The sequence below is a fragment of the Myotis yumanensis genome, unplaced genomic scaffold, assembly GCF_028538775.1.
Source record: "Myotis yumanensis isolate MYYU_CA2020_CCGP unplaced genomic scaffold, mMyoYum1.0.hap1 SCAF_2, whole genome shotgun sequence".
NCBI lineage: Eukaryota > Metazoa > Chordata > Mammalia > Chiroptera > Vespertilionidae > Myotis > Myotis yumanensis.
The window spans coordinates 168,149,777-168,171,649 of record NW_027223753.1 but is presented as its reverse complement, the minus strand read 5'-3'; positions in this window follow the sequence as shown (position 1 = coordinate 168,171,649).

Sequence of the window (21,873 nt, the reverse complement as noted above, 5' to 3'; positions counted from 1 at the left end):
CACTTGTTATTGATCATGAGAGAATGCATAGGGAAATAATCTGGAGAAAAAATGAAATCTATTTTGCTCCCAAGGCAGTGAATGAAATCCTCACTCCATAGTTGTCTATGTATCCTGAAATGACCAACCTCTAGTTAGAATCCCCACAGACACAATACAATAGTGTGGCAAAAACTCATGAGAACAGAAAATTCTCACCGCATTTGATTCATCAGACTAAGGCCAGTTCTTTTTTCTCCTTCTTTTCCTTTTCCTATTTGGAATTCTATAATTTAAAAGAAATGCTGAAATCTATAGGAACTGAAGGCTAATAGTATTGGATCTCTAAAAATCTAGATTAATGTAGTGCTTTGGGGATTTGTGTTTTTATGACTAGTTAAGTTTTTACCACTAGTATATGAGTATTTATATTTTTTGTTCATGAATATATATTTATAATTCAGACTATTTAATCTAATTACCTTAAATACACTTAAAGTAGTCCTCTTAGAAAATATATTTATTCTATTTATTTGAATTGTCTGTGGGAAAACATTTGCTATTATTAGTAGCCTAAAATATAATAAAATCTAGAAAGGAGTCACAATTAATGAGATTTATATCATTAACTTGTTTTGTTCCTCCACACCCAAAATTGTTATTTTGTTTCTCTTTCACTTTCCTTGACCTTAATCTTAGAAATGTTCATTAGCGTTATGCATCTTTTTTTTTTTTGTGGTGGTGGTAAGGAATGAAGAACTAATTATTTTCATCCCATTTTTTGTGTTAATATTCATACAGTCCTCATACATGTAAGTGGTGTTGTGCTCAATAGTACAGAACTTGACTTTAGTAACTAGAGTTTAAAGAAAATGTAAGCAGTAGCAGAATGTTTAGGATTGGAAAGGGACTTAGAAATAATCTAGTTGATTGTTATGATATAATAATGTATATATACTTGGACTTTGTCCTTGATTCCTGACACAGAGATCTTAAAACCATTGGAATTTCCTGAGTGACAAGCATATTTGTCACTCATAATGAGCCTCTCTTGACCACAGCTGAGTTCATGCTAACAAGATGACTGGGGGAAAGAAGAGGTATATAGGAGTAGAAAGAGGTCAGTTGCCAAAATAAAAATATGATTAGAGGATTAGAATTTTTACCCCCGACTCCCAAACTCCTAGGAGGGAAGAGGGGCTGAAGATTGAGTTTAATCACCGGTGGTCAATAATTGAATCAATCTTATCTGTGTAATGAAATTTTGATAAAAATTCTGAAACAACTTGGCTAGGGGAACTTCCAGATTGGTGAACACACTGATGTGCTGGGAAGAGGGTATGCCGAAAGAGGGCATGAAAACTCTGCACATCCCCACTCCCCTAGTACCTGCCTTATGCATCTCTTCCATTTGGCTGGGCGTGCCTTAAAACCTTTATAACAAAACTGCAATTGTAAGTATAATGCTTTTCTGAGACTTATGAGGCATTCTAACAAATTTTTTAACCTGAGAGGTACATTGTGACCCCGCCCCCTCCCCTGAATTTATAGTTGGCTGAAGTACAAGGAGCTTGAAGACTTCCTTTGTCGCTGGCATCTGAACTGGAGGCAGTTTTGTAGGTCTGAGCCATTCATCTTGGAGCCTGTACTAACTCTGAATAGTCAGTATCAGAACTGAGTTGAATTGTAGGGCATTCAGTTGGTGTTGGAGAATTATTTTTTGTTGAAAAACCAAACACCTTTTTTCCAGTCTTCTCAATACTGATGAGAAGTTTAAAACTGAGACATGGTAAGTGATCTATCTACTTAAAATTATGCAGCAAACTACACTGGAAGGTGGCCAAACCAGCAAGTGACCCAGGACTCCTGACTATAACTGTGGTGATCTTTTCTCTTCACCTCTCTGCCCTTATAAGACACATTATGTATCTGCTTTTTATCCACTGGTAGAGGCCAGTCTTTTGCAGGGGATAAGAGTTAGGATGCTTGGGAAATTGACAAAGGGATGGAACTTACCTTTACTTTTTAAACCACCTACCCACAACAGAAGTTTGAGATAATCAAATGATTATTCTGAATTCCCAAATTATCAGTAGCTCCCCTAAGATTTTCAAAGAGACTTCTAGTGAGTTCTAATTTGAGGGGAAATTTTTTCTCTCATAAGAAAGGCAAGTGTTTAAAAGGAGAAGAGAAAAATGGGCAATGATGCTATATTATATAAGAAATAATATGGAATTATTGCCTCATCCATGATCTACTTTGCTTTTAGTAAGACTATGAGCATAAATGGTGGCACACACTTTGGCAGGTGATAAAACCAAGGCTTGGGGGATGTTTGGTCAAATAAACTTCTCAAGTTGAAGAGCTGTGAGTAGTGGGCGAGGTTGGATCCTTGGGCTTTTGGCATCTAGATCAATGCTGCCTCTCAGGATCACAGGAAATCATTGTAATTCATGCCATAACACTTACTGAGTCAGCTTTGCATTGCATGGTGGGAATGAGGAAGATGAATAAGACATGGTCTCATTTTTCAAATGCTTATCGTCTAGTGTAGGTAACTGACACATAAAAGTAGGGTATATAGAGGGTGATGATGCTGTGGTTGGCTCATCCAGAGTATTGCAGCAGCACAGTACAGCTTGCACTGCTCCTATTCATTCTGATTCCAGCCACCAGCAGCTTTCCCCTGAATTACACTCCTCACTTTCTATTTCCTTTCCCTACTTTGCTACCTGGCTCTGCACAGTCGTTCTCCTCATAAAAATTGGAAATTAGATCGTGTCAGTCCTCTACTTCAAATCCTCTTCCCATGACTGAACGTATAATCAAATTCAACCCCATGCCAGAGCCCACAATCTTGTACAATATTTGGCCTCTGCCTATTATTCCAGTCTTTCAGGTGATCACTTTCCGCTCCATTCACTGTCCTCCGCCATATTGGCTTTCTTTGTACTAATTTCCTTCTTAGGGCCTCTGTGCCAGAAACATTCTGAACCATTGGCTTGGAATGCTCTGGGGTTCTGTTCTCTCTCTCTCTCTCTCTCTCTCTCTCTCTCTCTCAGCTTAATTCTGTCATTTAGGTCAAAACTCAAATCTCCCTTTTCCAGGGAACTCTTCCATGATTACCTTAATAACAATATCCCCCAAATTTGACCATGCCCTATCGCATATCTTTATTGTGTCTTGTTTAGAACACTTAACATTCTCTAAAATTATCTGATTTATTTATGTTTATCCATTTGTTCCCTCTCCTCCCCCACTATACACACTGGTCCCTGCTCCCTGTACTAAATTATAAAGTCCATGCAATCTGAGGACAATGCATCTGGTATTGACAGTTATATCCCCAGTGTTTCAAGTATTGCTTGGCACATTGTAAGCACTTTATGTTTACTTTATAAATATATACATTTTTCATAGGAGGGTGGGGTGGCAGTTTCAATTAGGAGGTGACATTTTGAGAATAAAGCTCCAGCCAAAGAGGCTTCCAAAAAAAGAGAAAAAGCCTTATTTTGTATATTGAATCTAGAATTACATGTACTTAGGGAATTACTCATCCAACCCCCAGCTCTGGGACAGAAATCCCCTTTTTCTGATGAATATACTACTTAAGTAGAAAATACATTTTCCACTTAGTCTTTTCATCATTTTATTTTCTTCTGCTTGCGATATAAACTATACAGTCTGTTCAAATAGGACATATACTAAGTCTTTAAAGGAGCCATTGCTGATTTCACAGATAAGACTGTTTTACCAACCAGTGGGGGAGTGATGCTCTATTCTACCCCTGGTTGCCCTCTCCCATCTCTCTGACTCCCCTTCTTCCTTTCATCTTTGTATTTTCTTCTCCCTGCCTGTGCTCCACTGGCCAGTGACCCCCAGAGGCTAGCACTGCTGGCAGCTTTCAGGGACTGTGCCTTTGTTGCTGCTATTGAGGAGCCTACACACTGCAATTGTACCTGCCAGGTCACCTAAGTTAAAGCTAAATAGAGGTAGAGGCTATTATTCAAGCAATCCAAGTGAAATAAAGTGCTTTATTGCAGGGCAATTTTGCTTCTTTCACTGCTTTGTTCAGGCTATGGGGACATTTTGAACTGAGTTTCCGAGAGAGCCCAAGGTACCTTTGTGAGACTACCAGCTGTTCTTCCATTTTCTCTCCTATGCCATCTGTGACTCAGTAAAAAAAAAAAAAAAATAACAAACCTGTCCCTAGGTGTATGATGGGTGGGAGTGAGGTTGATAGGGAAGTACTTACTTCGCCAAGCTGCCCATATTCTGACCTTGCATTAATGAAGGCAGGCAGTTTTATTACTGTAAAAAAGCACTGTGGTGTTCACTCCTAAGCATATTGGTATGAAAACACTGGGACATCTTTTCCATGTTTTATAGAGGGTGCTTTATGTTACTTTAATTTCTTTGAAGCGATACTTGTTATAAAGATCCTATGCTATGAGGGATGTAGAAATGAATAACTGCATCTAAAAGGGATAGGCAGGGTAGGGTGTGTGTGTGTGTGTGTGTGTGTGTGTGTGAGAGAGAGAGAGAGAGAGAGAGAGAGAGAGAGAGAGAGAAAGAGAGAAGCAATATTTTAAGTAATGTCCTATGCGGAATTTAAAGGAGGTTCCGATCTCATATGATCACAATAAGGTGGTGGTTGCAAAATAAGAATCAGCTTCAGGATGGTAGATCCGTTTGAGGTGGGTCTTGAATGATTCACTGAAGTTAAATAGGATAACCCTGGGTTTGGAAAGTTATTTTAGCCCTAAGGCAATGGCCTAAAGATTAGAGAATTTAGTGCATATTCAGAAAATTAAATAGGGTAGTTTGGCTTAAATGTATGTTATCAGTTCAGGGTTATGGAGATGAAAGTAGAAAGATAGAAATTAGATATTGTGGTGGTTTTTTTAAATGGTAAAGAAATAACTATCTTATAAATAATGGGTAATCCAGAAGTTTTTGAGTGGGTAGCTGATGCGTTCAGAGGTAATTCTAAATAGATTAATTTAGTAAACTCTGCAGGCTACTCTAGAAATGGAGCAGCCTGACAGGGACAGTGAAACCACATGCAGTGTTTGACTTGGGTGATACTGTGGTGCTGGGCTAGGAATGCAAAGGTGAATGGATCAGGTTGCTCCATTTATGGTAATTAGCCAGGGAGGAGAGAGATGGTGACATTCACTACAGAAAGGGAGGAATCATAAGAAGGTGCTAATTTGAAGGCAAAATGGTAGGACTGCAAAAAACAAAGACTACTGGTAACCTGCTGGTGTGCCATCCTGTCCTGAGACCCCTTCTGCTGAGTAAATAATTTAAAATAGACATTGATATGTTTTAATGATATGTTCCCATGCCCTTGGGTTAGTTCCTACTGTAGCACATGTGGTAAATAACTGAGAAAATTTCTTGGTGGTGGAGTTCATTGTCTATTCTACCCTTCAGGCAGGTCTCAGTACTAATTCAACTGGGCATAATAAAAGTGCATAGTCTTTTCAAGTAATGCACTGGAGTGAATCTAATTATCTTCTACTTAGGTATGGTGTGACCATGAGAAAATTAAGGAAAGCAAGTGTATGAACCAAGGTTCTTAAAAGGAGTTCACTACATATAATGCCTTTCTCCATTTATTTCATAATATATTTATAATCCTCAGTTGGTAGTCCCACAGACTCTCAATAGAATATTGCTTTTTAGCCAGTCTTCTATTGCATCTGTTAATTTTTCAGAATTTCATCTCAAGAGGTATGTTTTTGAAATGCCAAGATGATCTTGCCATAAAACTATCTTCCCTAGAGCAGTCTGATACTTTCACCAAATATCAGCCATGCCAGAAATCATTGCCTAATCCCTGTACCTGAAAGAAATCAAAGTTAATGAAAACGAAAATCAGATCAAAATTTAAAACACTTCATAGTAGCCCCTATTATTGGAAGTTGGGGGAAATATGTGGGTTGGAGTTACTGGATTGTAGTATATAAATATTACTGAATTATGGCTGATCCTTCCATATTGGACATTAGGTTCTTAATTTAAGGAAGAAACTGATGTACAAAGACAGCAGGATTGAACAGGTACTTGTTTATATGAGTGTTATCCATACCTGAGACTGATTTGTTAAAAGAAGAATAGTTTTATGAGAGACCTGAGAGCTGTGTTAAACACATAAAGCTTTATTATATCTGTCACAATTTAAGACTAAGAGTAAGATTTGCATCTAACAAATCACGGCTTTATTGAGTGGAGCCTTTTCTAACTATCAGAGCTTTCCAAACTTGGAATGAAATGTCTAAGGAAATATTGACTCATTTTGTCAAGGTGGCTAAACATAACCATTTACTGGTTTGGCTGTAAAAGCAAGTTGTTATGTTAGCAGAAAAAGGACAAACAGACTCCTAAGGACCTTCATAAATTGCTTGAGGAAACTGGGCTATTCACAAGACTTTAATAACTGGAAAAGGCTAGTCCCTGGGTTATCTTAATCTGTCTGTGCTTAAGTTTGCCTTTGAACTTCATGTAGAAAATTGTTTAGGTATTATGGTTTAACAATTTCAGGAAATAGTCAATGAAATTACTTACTGTTAGGTTAATAAACAACAATATTTCTACTTTATGCCAATTAATTCAACTTGCTTAGCATTCTTCTGTCTCATTAAATAGAAATTAAATGCATTGTTGGGAAGCTAAACTGAACACATTTTCCAGAATTTATACAAAGCATACATACAAAATATGCTGATGTTAGCTGGAGAAGGAGCAACTTCAATATTGTGATGTTTAGCAAAAAGAATGTTGCTATGTTGGTGAGCAAAAACCAGGGTGAAAGACAATTACATATCTGTATTAAATGTACATTTTGTTCTGTTAAAAATGTCTAAGGCATATGTGGTATTGTCATGGCAACAATGAAATTTTCCATCTATAATCACTACATGCAGATTTAGTAACATTGATTTCATTTCACCTATTTCTGGGGCTATAGTTTAGTGTATTTCTGCCTGGTTAGTTCCAAGATTTTTAATATAGGTTACATAGAAATAAATTGAAGATGCAATATAGAGAATTGAAAAACTAAAAAGCATGCTACAACTAAAAACATAATGGCTAATGTTCAGAAAAGGGAAGGTCCATAAACTCATTTATTCCATTTATTTATAAAGTTTGAAAGTTAAGTGAGAGGTTTTGCCTTGGCTCTGGCATTTAGTGACCATAAAGGAGTGTGGTCTGTTGGGAATTGAGTAGGGTTCTAATTTTGTATTTTGTAATTTCCAAGTAGTCAGATTTTGACTTCTCTATCATACATAGGATTTTTTAAAAATAAAGAAACAGGTTATGGAAAGTTCCCCATTGCTTGCTCTGAAGAGTCACCCAGTAGACCCTGTGTCATCACTACTATGATTCTCCTTTCTTCCATCCTGGTTTTCCAAGATTATCAGAGGAGTGGGGGCAAGAATGAAGGCAGTGTATGGTTTTTGCTTCCCTCATAGACATTCCCATAACTGGTAGAAATAGAAAGATTATTTTCTTCAGAAATTTTGAGAATTCTTCATCTAAATTAAAGAATACAAAGGATTACATTTAGTATTATCTTTCCATGTTGAACCCATTGTGCTGTGCCAGTTCAGCCAAGGGTTCCGTGAGCCTGAGGGGGGGTGGCAAAGGATGTAGAAAAGACAAAGAGAATAAGCTGGGTCTAGGTGGATCTTCCTGTGCCTGGCTGAGGCCACAGAGAGAGATCCAGACAGCAAGCTGAGCTTTTATTTTATAGCCAGAGGTAAACAAGGTAGTGGTCACCATAGTTACAATGTTCTTGTGAGTTTCATTTGTTTTGGCAGCACTTGCTGCATCTCCCACAGCCCATTAGCTACCCAGATAAGATCTAGGGAGTGTCATAAGGTCAAGCCTAATTATGCTAAGAGGTCTGTGCCCTCTAAGCTGGGACTTGTTTGTGGCTTTGCCAACAGGTCAGTCTGAGGCTTACCCCTATAGCTGCTCCCTACATCTCACCCCTTTTTTATTTTTAAGCTACTATAATGAAAGTAAAACTTAAGCATCAAGAACAAAACTCTGGCTATTAAAACAATAACAAAACAATGCCAATGCAAAACCCAAACTACAGAGACATGTTATCATTTTAAAACTTAAACATTAAGAATAAAGCTCTGGCTATTAACAAAACAATGCCAATGCAACACAGTAATAAGTGAGAAATCAAACTACAGTAACATTTTTATACTAAATAAAAGTTTCTTTTGTTGATTTACTCAGAGTCCTCAGATTTGGCTGCGCAAGACCTTGCAGAAGACTGGCAGCTAACCAATGCTAGCATAGCCAGAAACATGATTGAGGGAGTAGCTTCTACATCTTGCTTTTCTACCATCTGCTGGGCCTCAGTTGTTAACTTCTTCATCTGACCCCATGTTGGCACTTTAGTCCCTAGCGTAGCCTTCATCATCTTCCTTTTCCGTATTGCTGTCATCGGGGCAATTCTCAGTCTTTTGAGTGAAGGACAAGGAGCTTCTCTGGGTCCATTGTGGTGGTGTATATATAATGCTCTGGCACCCAAATTGGCTGCACTGCTCTTTCTGGAAAGATACAAACACAACCTCTTCCTCACATCATTACTGAATCTGGTAAAACTATTGTCTGGTTTGTGCATCCTTCCACTGTCGGCAGAGGCTATTTACAGGAGGCCCAATGCCTTTTGGCTGCTGTACAACCCTCTCTATTGTAATTACAAATTTAACACGTAACATTCTTCTCCCCCTTTGTTTTCATAGTTGCATTTGAAGAGTAGAATTGGTGCTTTCCGCTATTGCCTGAGTCCTGATCTATCACCCCAGGAAGAACTTGCCAACCATGCACTTGCCAGGGTGGCATGATAAAGATTACTGAGCTGGCTGGAAAGGCTGCAGTGGGGTTAAGGATAAGGACCCTACTGTCTGGTGGGACCAGGGCTGTCCCCGCTTGAAGTTTCCCTGCCTAGGGGGCATTGGATTATCAACATCAGTCTTGGAGTGGCATTCATTTTCTAAATGCTTTCCTCTCCTGCATTTTGGACATAGTCTGGGCTGCTTGTTTCCACTCCCTGTGGCCTGTTGACTTCCATTTCTAGCATTACAGTTTTTAGCAAAATGCCCTAGTTTGACACAGTTAAAGCATTCCCCTTTCCTTTTCTGCTGACCAGTGAACAACATCTCCTTTAATGTGACAGCTAATACTATTCCCTAAATGTAGGCTGGTCCAATGTCAGCACAAACATGAATATAATACTTCCATAATAAGTAGTCTCCAGGTGAGAGACAAGCCTTTGTGTTAATATTAAGCCTCTGGTAACCTTCCACTATCCATCTTAGTTCCCCTGCCACATTCATCCATTCCCTTTCTGGAGTGGGCTCTAAGCAGTCCTGAATCAGGTTCCACAGACTGAAAGTAGAGGCAGGAATTTCTGGACCTTCAGCTATATAATGATCTCTAAGTTGTTTTCCTACGTTCTCCCATGCCTCTATATTTACCTTTCCTTCCTCAGAAAACCACAGGCAGATTTTACTTACAAAATCCAACAAATCGAAAAGCTGTTGATACCTCACAGAATAGCCCTGTGCTTGGAGCATAGCTTTAAGCATAGATACGTATAAATTCTTTTCCTGTGATCCTGAATTTCCCATGTTTTACACCTAGTTATATCACTAAACTTCGCTCCTTACCTTCCTTCTTGTTTTTCTTCACGTGCTTCAATGGAGTGTCCTTTGACCTGACAACTGCAGTTCCCCCAAACTCAGGCCCCACATTGGGTGCCACATGTGCTGTGCCAGCTCAGCCAAGGGTTCGGTGAGTCTGAGGAGTGGTGGCGAAGGATGTAGCAAAGACAAACAGAGAATAAGCTGGGTCTAGGTGGATCTTCCTGTGCCTGGCTGAGGCCACAGAGAGAGATCCAGACAGCAAGATGAGCCTTTACTTTATAGCCAGAGGTAAAGAAAGTAGGGGTCACCATAGTTACAATGTTCTTGTGAGTTTCACTTGTTTTGGCAGCACTTGCTGCATCTCCCACAGCCCATTAGCTACCCAGATAAGACCTAGGGAGTGTCATAAGGTCAAGCCTAATTATGCTAAGAGGTCTGTGCCCTCTAAGCCGGGACTTGTTTGTGGCTTTGCCAACAGGTCAGTCTGAGGCTTAACCCTATAGCTGCTCCCTACAACCCATTATTCAGAAGGTCATAGAAACATGTGCTGATGTACCAGTTAAGAAGTAGCTTAACTTTGATATTCAAGGTCTATAGTTTCATTTGGGGTCCTTATCATTTAAAAAGTATCACAGTTATGAATAGGCTATAATCATTAAGAGTTAACAGAATCTCTGGGATTGAAAATTGATCCCCCAATCTCTCTGCCTTAGTGTTATAAATATTACAAGCATTCTGCATTTTAGATCAACTAGAATTGTCAGGTGAAAATGACCATACTAGATTGAATGATTAGATGACATGCCCTTGATCTTATGACATAAAAGGATTGTTACTCATCTATTTTCTAAATTAAAGTTAAGACCTCAATATCAAAAGACAAACCAAGCAAGGATAGATAATAATTCAGAGGCTGGACTTTGCAAATATATATATATGTGTATATATATATATATATTTACTATGGATTTAGCTAAAGGAAGATAAACCAACATTAGTAAGTGATCACAATGAAGTTTAAGTTTAAAAAAAACAGTATTTTTTCAATAAGGTAAGAATTTGCTTTTATATAAAGTAGAACATCTTTTTTAATAGGACATTCAGAGAAGAGCATTGTTTAATATATTTTTATTGATTTCAGAGAGGAAGGGAGAGGGAAAGAGAGTTAGAAACATCAATGATGAGAAAGAATCATTAATCAGCTGCCTCCTATTGGGGTTCGAGCCGCAACCGGACATGTGCCCTTGACCAGAATCGAACCTGGGACCCTTCATTCTGCAGGCCAACTCTCTAGCCACTGAGCCAAAGCAGCTAGGGCTAGAAGAGAGCAACTGTTAGCATCAACTTTTCTGAAGGGAAGATTAGAGTATACAGAACAAAAGCAGCCACGTAGGGGATATAATAGAATTCCCAAATTCCTCACATAGATTGGCAAACATCAGAGTTTGGTAACCATTCTGTTCAACTTAGATTATGTAAATTCCCTTTACATCTCTAATTCTTGGGGCCCGTATGTATCAAATGGCTTAATTGGAAAGGAAGATTTCGAGATTCCTTGAATCTCTGGCATTCTATAGGATAGCCACCCAGTTTGGAAACACAGAGAGTCATATGATGAATATTTCTTTATAATTCTTTGTTTTCTTTCCTTTCATTTATAGGAATTCATTTGTATTATATTTTACAAAACTATCTGACTTTGATTCATGAGAAACTTTAAAACAATCCGGCTTCTCTATAGATCCATTCAGAAGCACTATTCTAGAAGATAATAACAATGAACCAAAGTCATTTGGAGTTCATGTAAATTGAAGTACAGTCATTTCTTATTATAGTCTTTCAGGCTCCCCAGGGCCTGGAATGTCATATGGCACCTTCCCTGTGTGACTTTTGTAGTTTGGTATTTAGTGTACCCACCTACCCGTTTTTCAGGATGCCAAGTTCCTCAAGGGCAGGGCCATCTCTGAATGTTTCCCTTTTAGTATTGTTATTTAATCATTAAAGATAACCAACTTGGTGCAAGAATCTCTTCTTATTGTCATATTAGATAATCCCCTTACCTAGAAAAAAGCAAGAGTGATGAAGAGTGGGAATATATAGTGCTAGACTATAAGACAAAGACAAGTAATTTAAATTCTCTCCAGGGAAGACAATACAATTCCACTTAGCAGATGCTCAGTTGCTCCCCTTTGTCCTCTGACTTTGATGAGAGTTGCATGGTGTCTAAATTTAACCTGCCAATGTGTTGCTTACTTAACTCCTAAGGTAGGGAGGAGGTATCACTCTCATCACAGAAACATTGTAAGGATCAGCTTGTATAGTGCAAGACTCTAAAATATTTTGCATGGAAATACTGTTATTTTGAATATTTTATTGCTACTGTTTACTCAGTAGGTCAGTATTTTTCTCCCCATTTTAAGGGCAGAGGAATAGAGGTGATGAATAAGAAAGAACTACTGGGATAGATAACACTGGCAGATAAAGAAACTGAGAAGGCCCAGAGGAAGGAAGTAACTTGCCTGAGGTTGCCCCAAAGTTAGTAATGGAATTGACACTAACAATAAGGTTCCCTCATTCCAGTGTTAATGTTATTTGATCTATTCCCCTATTCCCCTGAAATTTCAAGCCTCTACTTCATGTGTTGTGTCTAGTGTTCACATTGTCCTTTTCTTAGAAATAAATCAATATTGAGAATTAAAAGAATGATTCAATCGCTTATCAAAATTGGAGATGTTTTTTGTTTTTTTGATACAGAAGTTAGAGATGGCTATCTAGGGAAAGACAATACCATATCATGCTATGTATAAGCAGAATCAGTGTTGAAGATGTGTCTTTAAAAATAACTATTATCTGTTACAAAGTGCTTATTTTATGACAGCATTCTTTTAATTGCTTTACCTATTTTAACTTATTGAACCTTACAGCAATTTATGGTAGTTACCGTCACTATTATGCATACTTTGCAAGTAATGAAACTCCTGCCACAGAGGATAAGAAACTTGCTGAAGGTCACACAGCTGGCAAGGGCTTAAACTAGGATTTGAACCATGTGGTCTGGCTCCACTGTTTGTGATCCTCCTCACTATGCACTCCTGTCTCTCAATAAAAGCTGTTTCACCTTTTTTCTTTGCTGAAGCATTTTAAAATACAAAACAAAAACAAACAAACAAACACGCACACACAAAGAACATAAAGTTCATTTCAGATCTTACCACCCAGAGATAATCACTGTTAATAATATGGATATTAGTTGTTGTTGTTCAATAGCAAATCAAATGACACGAAAATATTGTTATGTATTTCAGTAGCCGTGTAATGTACTGTTTGAAGTTCCATTGGATATTCCATATGTCCAGGGGTTGGGTTGCCTCAGAATACTTCGGGCCCTATAAAACAAAGGGCTATTGTTTGACAGCTTAATTCCTATTACCTTAGCACAGCACTGGGCATGCTCTGGCCTCTGTGGCATGCTGAAAATATGTGGATCGAAATGGGTCTTCTTAAATGAGTGCTCACCTCTAAACAGATGGAGGTTCCCATGTACCTGGCCCACCTCCAATCATTACCTAGGTTGCAGGCTGGTGGGGGTTGGTACATCAGAGCTGGTGACACTCCCAAAATTATATTTATAATCATAACATTCTATAGAAGTCATGATGAATTCTACACAAATGAGAACTTATTATGTTCTTTAATATTCTTTTGTGTACCTTAGAAGATAATGATTATACTAGTAATGCAAATATGCATAATTGCATAAGCATATAAAAAGGAGGGGGGGTGATGTGTTGTTTTCAAAAGCCAAAATCACTTGGCATCCTAGAAATGCATTTGGCCTAAATATTACAAATCAGTTCTCTTTACTGAACTTTGATATTTCTGATTCACACATTGCCTTTTACTCGTTTATTATACAACCTTTTTTCAAGGAGATATTGTTTCATCCTAAGGAGTAAATTGTTTGTGTGTATATTTGTGTGTGTGTGTGTGTGTGTGTGTAGAGTTCTAATAAAATTATTTTCATTTTAGCTTCCAGCAAATTTCTAAAAAAAATCTTGGGGATAAAATCTTATGTTTTTAGTTATTTGCAAGTAGACAGATTGTAGGACATTTATTCTCCAATTGAATCATGATTTGTATAGTCAAGTAATGATGTAATCATTGTGGTTACAGTAAAAATGAAGAAAAATCAAATAAAGTAACTGCAGATTTAATAAAAATAATTCTAAATGGCAATTCTGGCAAGATAAAAAATGCAAAACTTCCATTTATTAAAATGTTTTTTGAGTGGGCTAAAGCTTGTGCTGGAAGCTGGGAAGAAATAGACTTCCAAGTGGTATGAATTCATCCTCATGGAACTTATATACTAACTAGAGGCCTGTATATAAGGTGGGGTCCCTTGGGGTGGCCTGTGGTGATTGGGCCCCAGCTTTTGGCCCCTGCCTTACAGCCCCACAGCCCTGCCTCGCATGCCGCCTTGGCCTGGCGCCGCCCCCTCACCTGCTCCACCATCCCACCTACGGGGCGATCTATTGGGGCTGGGCCCCTGCCTGGCTCCTGCAGTGCTTGGGAGCTGTGCAGAAGCCCCACCCACTGCTGCTGCCACTGGTCACCTTCTGTGGGGCTATCGGGCCCCCACTCACACCTACCTTGGCCTGACGCCACCTACTGACCTGCTCCACTATCCTGCTGTGGTCCCACTCTCATTGGAGCCCATCGGGGCCTGCAGTGCCTCCACTGCTGCATGCTGCCAGCGTGGTATTGCTGACGCCCACCATATTTGTGCCGCCCCCTGGTGATCAGCACACATCATAGCGAGCGGTGGAACTCCCAGTCGAATGACTGCCTGAGGGGGCAATTTGCATATTAGGCTTTTATTATATAGGATTGGGTAATGAAAAGTAAGCAAACAAGAATGAGGACTAATTTCAGAAACTGTGATCCACATAAAATAGTAGAATTATATATGTATAAGTTATATTTTATTGCTACTTAATTTTCATTTTTATTATTGACAAATTTATGGAAAGATTTCAAAGAATTTTATGATATAGAGCCAATCTTTCCATTTTGGGGACTGGAAAAATTCAGGCACTAACAAATTGAGTAACTTGGCCTTATTATTAATGAAGAGAAGAAAAGTTCTTGATATTTAGGCCTTAAGTTCTCATTCACCCTTTACATCTTCTGCCATTCTAAGTAACATTCTCTACTTGTCACAGATCTCAAGGTTGCAATCCATCCTTCTTGATACCCTTCGTGTCACTTGGCTCTTCTTGGTAGAGGGAAGCATTAATGCATGACTCTAAATCGGGGCAATAGGATCATTTCTTATTACTTGAAGATGAAGGACCATATGACCTAGAGATGCCTTAGAGAGTTTTTTCCTCTGGAAAGCTAGAAGAAGAGACTATGCAGCCTTTTAGCTTAGCCACAGAAAAATCCCTGGAAGGTGGGGAAATAGAACTAGTTAGAAGACATTCAAAGCAGCTTTCAACCTTGAGTGGCTATGATTGCTTGAGGCCTCCTCCATTGCTATAAGTTTGTGAGTTTGAGAGCTAATAGAATACTAGGATGTGGGTAGAAGCAGATTTTTTTTTCTTGCCAAATCTTCAGGAAAAGAAATCTTTTAGAAAACAATATAGTTTATTGACAACATTATTTGTCAATGCTAATGGCATATAATACTCTCTTGGGCCACAAAGACCACACCCTAATTCTAAAGATGATACAACTAGAACAGAACTTTAGCTGACATTGTTTGATACTCTAGCCCAAATAGTAATGGGCACCAATAAAGCTCTGAGTTGGATGAAGAGGAGGAAAACAATATTTGAATTCCTTGGCTACCTTTTTTAAGGCTGACTATCCACTTATTTTTGTGCAGTCACCCTGTGCTTGAGCCAATCTATTACTTATACACTATTTTTGATGATGACTTACGCCATTTTCTTTCTTCACTCCCATAATATTTATTGTTATCAAACTCTTATTTATCTTTAAGACATTCTCAAATGTCATCTTCTCTTAATATCTATTCTGATTGGGATTCAAACTCCTTTCATATGAGCCTCCAAAGTACTTGGTCTTGGTGCCTTTCATGTACTCTCAAATCTCTCTGACTTATATTAAAGTCATTTATGTTCAACTTTATTCATTCCTCTAGACCCTGAACTCTAAATGCAGAAACTGTCTTCTACTTCTCTCTGTTCCATCCCAATTGACTAGCGAGCACCTGGCTCCTGGCAGGTGCTCTAACATTTATTATTATTATTATTAAATTGAATGACATTCTAAATAAATTTTTCCAAATTTTCAACTTAATTGATGGTTCATTTAATAGGTTAAGAATATAAGTAAACATATTGCACTGAGCATTAAAGATAGTGCCATATGATTGTTAAGAGCTCAGGATTTGGGTGTGGCTATAGAGTTGCTGCAGTGGAGAACTTCATTTCTTTACCGATGGTGGCAGAGTTGCATTTAATCTAGCATCCACAGGAGAATATAATATTTCCAAGATAACTCAAGAAAAATAAAGTCTTATGAGCTACTTAAAATATCAAAAAAATAAAAAAAGAGCTCAGCTTTTGGAGTCAGATAACATAAGAATCTTATCTCTACCACTTAAATAGATTGAATAAATTGTGGTCTTTCATTTCCTTAATTTTTCATCTGTAACACTGGAATAGCATTTGTACCTCTCTAAAAGGTGGTTGCCAGATAATCCTGATAATATTTAAGATGTTAAATAAGATAATTCATTTGAGCAAATCAGCATGATGCCACAAAACTATTATGTCTATTGTATCAGTTGGTAGGGACATATTGGTGCATAAATCACAACTACTGTCCTCAAACATCTTGCAATCTAGTTGAAAGCACAGAGAAGAAAACAGATCATTAGAATTCATGTGATAAAGAGTGTGCTTAAGTGGTTTGTTGACAACAAGCATCTTGCTTTTAGCCACCAACTTCATGTATTTTTGCCAACACAAGCTGATCATTAGGACCATAAAAATATCTGCTTTTCTGGCCAACAGTTTAACAGCAGTCTAAACTTTCTAACTGAGGAGCTATATAGAAGTTCTGAATTTATATTAGCGCTAAATGAGTGTAACATATAATCCCATGGTCAGAGAAAACCATTTCTCCTAGCAGTTTAATGTACTTTATGGGCTTGAAGAGTCATAAAAGTATTCCAGTCAGCAGTTCAAGAGTCAAACTTCTGTTAAAAAAATATTCTTTAAATAAAGCAATATGAAGAAAAGTGATAGTCATAGAATCCTAAGAATTTTAAAGCTTAGAGATATTTTATCTGTCTCTAGATGATGAAACTAAGACCCTTAGAAGTAAAGTGACTTACTCAAAGTCATATAGCTTATAGGTGAGAGCGCTGAACCTCTGAAGACACCTTATTCAGCTTCTTGAATGTCTTTATGGAACATATACACCTTTAGATCATTTAACTTAACAATTTAAGTAGCATCATCCAACTTCTTACAAAAAAAGAATTTGCTTTAGGCACCCTTGGTAGATAACCATCTACCCCATGATTTATCACAAACAGTAAAGGGAAACTTGCTATTTTGTAGAACAGGTTCACTATTAGACAGCTTTAAATGGCCTAAAGTTCTCTCTCACTTATTCAACTACTTCTCACCTCCAGATACTTAGAAGCAATAAAAATAAAATATTGTGCTTCTGTTCAAAATGATGCTGTGAGCGAGGCAAGAAAGAGAGAATTTCAGATGTCAAAGATGAAGATTGAGTGCATAGCTCTAAAGTGAGTGGGAGTGGTAACCTCATTTCACATAGTATGCAAGATCAAAGCCATTGTGTCTATGAGCATTTTAAAGTCCACACAGAGACTAGCATCATGCCAACTAGGAAGTTTCATATCAGGATCCCTTTATAAAACAGAAATCTGCAAGACATGCTATTTGTTTGTTTGTTGTTTATTTATCAGTACTAGAAAAATGTAGCCCAAAAGACTAGGATATATTTACCCGCTCCTGTCTTTGGATATAATAATAATTCTTTAAGGGATATTTGGAAGCTCAGGCTTGTATTAAATGAAGATGAAGAACAATACAGAAAAATAAAAATTGACAACTTAAGAAATGTAATGGAACCAATGAGCCCAGTAAGGATATGTAAAGATAATTGCAAAACCACATTTCATGATGGAAGAGAAAGGCCTCTAAAGATAGCATTGTAGATGAACATTTTACCACATGGGAGACAATACACAGTTATATAAAGCAGTTGGTGAATATCTATATATATAAAACCCTAAGTGACCGGTTAACCATTTGACCAGTCAAGTGTTTGACCAATTGCTATGATGTGCACTGACCACCAAAAGGCCGACACTCAATGCAGGAGCTTCCCCCTGGTGGTCAGTGTGTTCCCACAGCAGGAGTGCTGCTCAGTGAACTTACCAAGCCACGGTAGTGGCAGGCGCAGCAGAGCCAGGATGAACGGAGAGGTGTGGTGGCCAGCCTGGGCTTAGGCTTCCCCCAGCCGCCTGCCACTTTGCGCACTACTGCATCTCTTGGGGGATGTTGGACTGCCAGTTTCTGGATCAGGCTGAAGCTGGCAGTCCGACATCTCCTGAGGGGTCCCGGAGTGTGAGAGGGCTCAGGCCAGCCAGAGGGACCCCCACCGGTGCATGAATCCGTGCACCAGGCCTCTAGTGACATATAAGTAAACTGATACCCAAAGTACCAGAGATGTGGACTGAACTGACAGGAACTTTAGTTATGTTTAAATGTTGAAAAATAAAAAAGGAAGAAAATCCATGAATCAAAAACAAGATTTCAAATAGAGACTAGACCAGTGATGGCGAACCTATGACATGCGTGTCAGAGGTGACACGCGAACTCATTTTTTTGGTTGATTTTTCTTTGTTAAATGGCATTTAAATATATAAAATAAATATCAAAAATATAAATCTTTGTTTTACTATGGTTGCAAATATCAAAAAATTTCTATATGTGACATGGCACCAGAGTTAAGTTAGGGTTTTTCAAAATGCTGACACGCTGAGCTCAAAAGGTTCACCATCACAGGACTAGACTTAAGAAATAAATTTGTGAATGAACCAAATAGAAATCCTAGGCAAGAATAATATACGGTGTCCCCCCAAAATGTATACATACACTTAGAATAATTATAAAGGCAGTGTTTACTAAAGTACATTTCATTTCCAAAATTGAGCTATCAGTTGTTAAAATGTGTATACATTTTGGGGGGATACCCTGTATAATTGTCCAAATAAAAACTGAATGGAGTAAAACAAAAACAATTTTTGTTAATGTCATAGGTAGCAAAAGTACCAGAAGTTAAACAAACAAATAATAAAAATTTCTTCTAAATAATTTCTGGATTTTAAGAAATCATGATGTCTTCAGGTCAAAAGGTATAGTATGTTCATAATTCAAACCTCCTTGGCTCCAAATATTTAGCAATTACATTGTATATATAGATAGAAAATAAAAATATGGATAGATTATAGATAGATAGATAGATAGATAGATAGATAGATAGATAGATGATAGATAGATGATAGATAGATGATAGATAGATAGATGATAGATAGATAGATAGATAGATAGATGATAGATAGATAGATAGATACATAGATAGATAGATAGATAGATAGATAGAAGGAAGACATAATAGAGAGACAGAGAGAATATAGCAAGTAAGATACACAAAAGATAACCAGAGTAATAAAAACAGCTAATCCATCTCAGTGGATCAGAGACAGAGAGAAAGGCAAATTGGTTAGAAGTAGAAAAACTATAATGAATGCTGTGGTCTTGATTTAAAAGCAAATAGGCTTGCTCCTGAATGGTAAAAAGGAATAGGGATGTTCTACACAAATTGGGAACTTGGAGCCAATCTTGCAACTTGGAAACAGAGATAGAGTGTGTTATTTTTTTCCTTATCTAAGGAAGCAGAACATAACAATTACCCATGGCTGCCTAGGGCCAGAGCATATATGGAATCCTGAATTTGGGAGTTGAAAGGAGGGGTACAGATACAGCTTTGAGAATAGGAACCAAATCAAACCACTTTGCAGCTAAGTGCTCTGTAGGGTCCCTATATACTTGCAGGGTTGTATCTGGGGAATGTTATCAATGTTGTTCTTGATTGATGGGCTGGAGAATACAAGTGGAAACTGTTAGAAAGTGAGAAGTAAATAAAGAAGGATAGAAAAAATCATATAGACAATGAAACCAGGACCTGGAGATGTAAAGCCACTGATCACCAGTTGGTGAATGGGTAAGCCAGGCCCTGCACTCCACATTGCTTTGAACTTTTGCCGTTATTGAGGCATAGAAGCTTATTTCCAAGACTATAAAACAAATGGATAGAGATACCCAATCTCTCAGAGCAACGCTAGGTTAACTAGCTTGACATTTGATGAGTTTTAAGAAGCACAAACAAATTGTATTTGACTTTCCTCTAACCCCATAAGGCAGTCTCCTTTTACTACCTAGATCTACAAAGCAGCATTTAGACTAGGTAGAGGACAAGAAACAATGTCTAGAAGAAAACAAAGATTTGCACTGTGCAAACAATTCCAGATGGATCTCTGAAAAACAGCTTGAAAGGGCAGCCTCATAGAATCACACCACTGCAACAGGAACAAACACTTGGTAATGGGACAGGCTTTATTTGCCTGCACCCTTTGCCTTTGCATTTAGTCAGATGGGAAGGCCAAGCTTCTGCCAGCCCAGCAGAAGGAAAGGCTGCCTCTGTTTATGTCTTAGTCCTCCAGGTAGGAGGTTCACTTTGGGGATGCAGGCAGATGAAATGCTTTGGTTTGTCACTTATACCACCCTGCACAGAGAGCTCTCAGGCATCTGTACGATCTTTCTCATACTATTTACTGCTCCTCCATCTGGTCCCAGGAAACCAGGTGTGAAAATCACCACCAAGCAGTCTTTGAGAGCTGTGAATTGAGTTGAGCCAAAGAGGCTACATAGCTGAACTTGGGAATGTGAGATAACATCATTACTTATACCATGATATTCAAATGCATGTTAACCAAAGTCCAAAAATTTCTCCAAAGAAAAATTTTCCTCTTTTTAAAGTTGATATCACCAATTTTGGTTGTCACTTTAAAAATATGACAACTGATATGACATTTTTATTTTCTGAGTATAAATATAGACATTTAGAAATTATTTTTATTTGCTAATATAATTATTGAACATTAGCTTTTAATTTGATTCATTAGATATTTATTGACATTTTACTATGAATAGGTACTTCTTAAAGAACTACTAAGGATGCAAGGAAAGAAAGTAGCAGTTACTGTTAACAGGCAGCATGCAATCTATGATGAAGAATACGGTATAAATGAAAAAAATTACATAAGAAATGTGATAAGTACCTCTTTGTAAAGAAAGATGATTAGTTGGATGCGATGAGGCATGGTTTTAGGACAGGTTGGTATTTTGTTAGTGTAGCCTTAAAGGATGGAAAGAATTTCAAAAGAGCAAAATGAAACAGAGGGTCATTTCACACATATGAAAGTCATCTTGATGTGGGAAGGTATAAATTGCATAATGTGCAGAACAAGAAATGGCAAGTGGTTTTATATAGCTGAAGCTAAGTTCTTTTGCCTTCATATTTGAACATATTTATGTTTTTTTTTAATATTTGTTGCCTGTGAACCATTAATTTTTCAAATAGAATTATGTCCTTCATTTTCTAGAGAATAAAACCAAAACACAGATAATGTTAATAGTGGCTAACACTACTGGGCATCATTACCAGGAACTGTTCTAAGACACCTTCCAAATATTCCCTCATTTCATCTAACCCTCATGGGGTATGAGATAGTACTCTGCTAACCCCACTTTACTGCTAGGAAACTTAAATGCAGAGAAGTTAAAAAATTTGTCCAAATTTACATAATGAAACATTAAGCTTGGATTTAGACCTGGTAGGATGGATCCATTGCTTCAGTGTATAAATTATTTCTCTCAGCTCACATGTGTTTAAGAGTATTAATTTTCTCAATCAGTGCTTTCTACTTACCACGTATAAGGGGAAAAGTGGGGGTGGGGTGGGGGGAAAGTTAGGCTTAAAAGTTTGGAATTAATTAAAAAATGGACCATTACATTTTTTGGGCAGGGAGATATTAAAAACTAATATTTATACTAGATTGGAAGAAAAGAGAAGCTGTAAGAGAAGA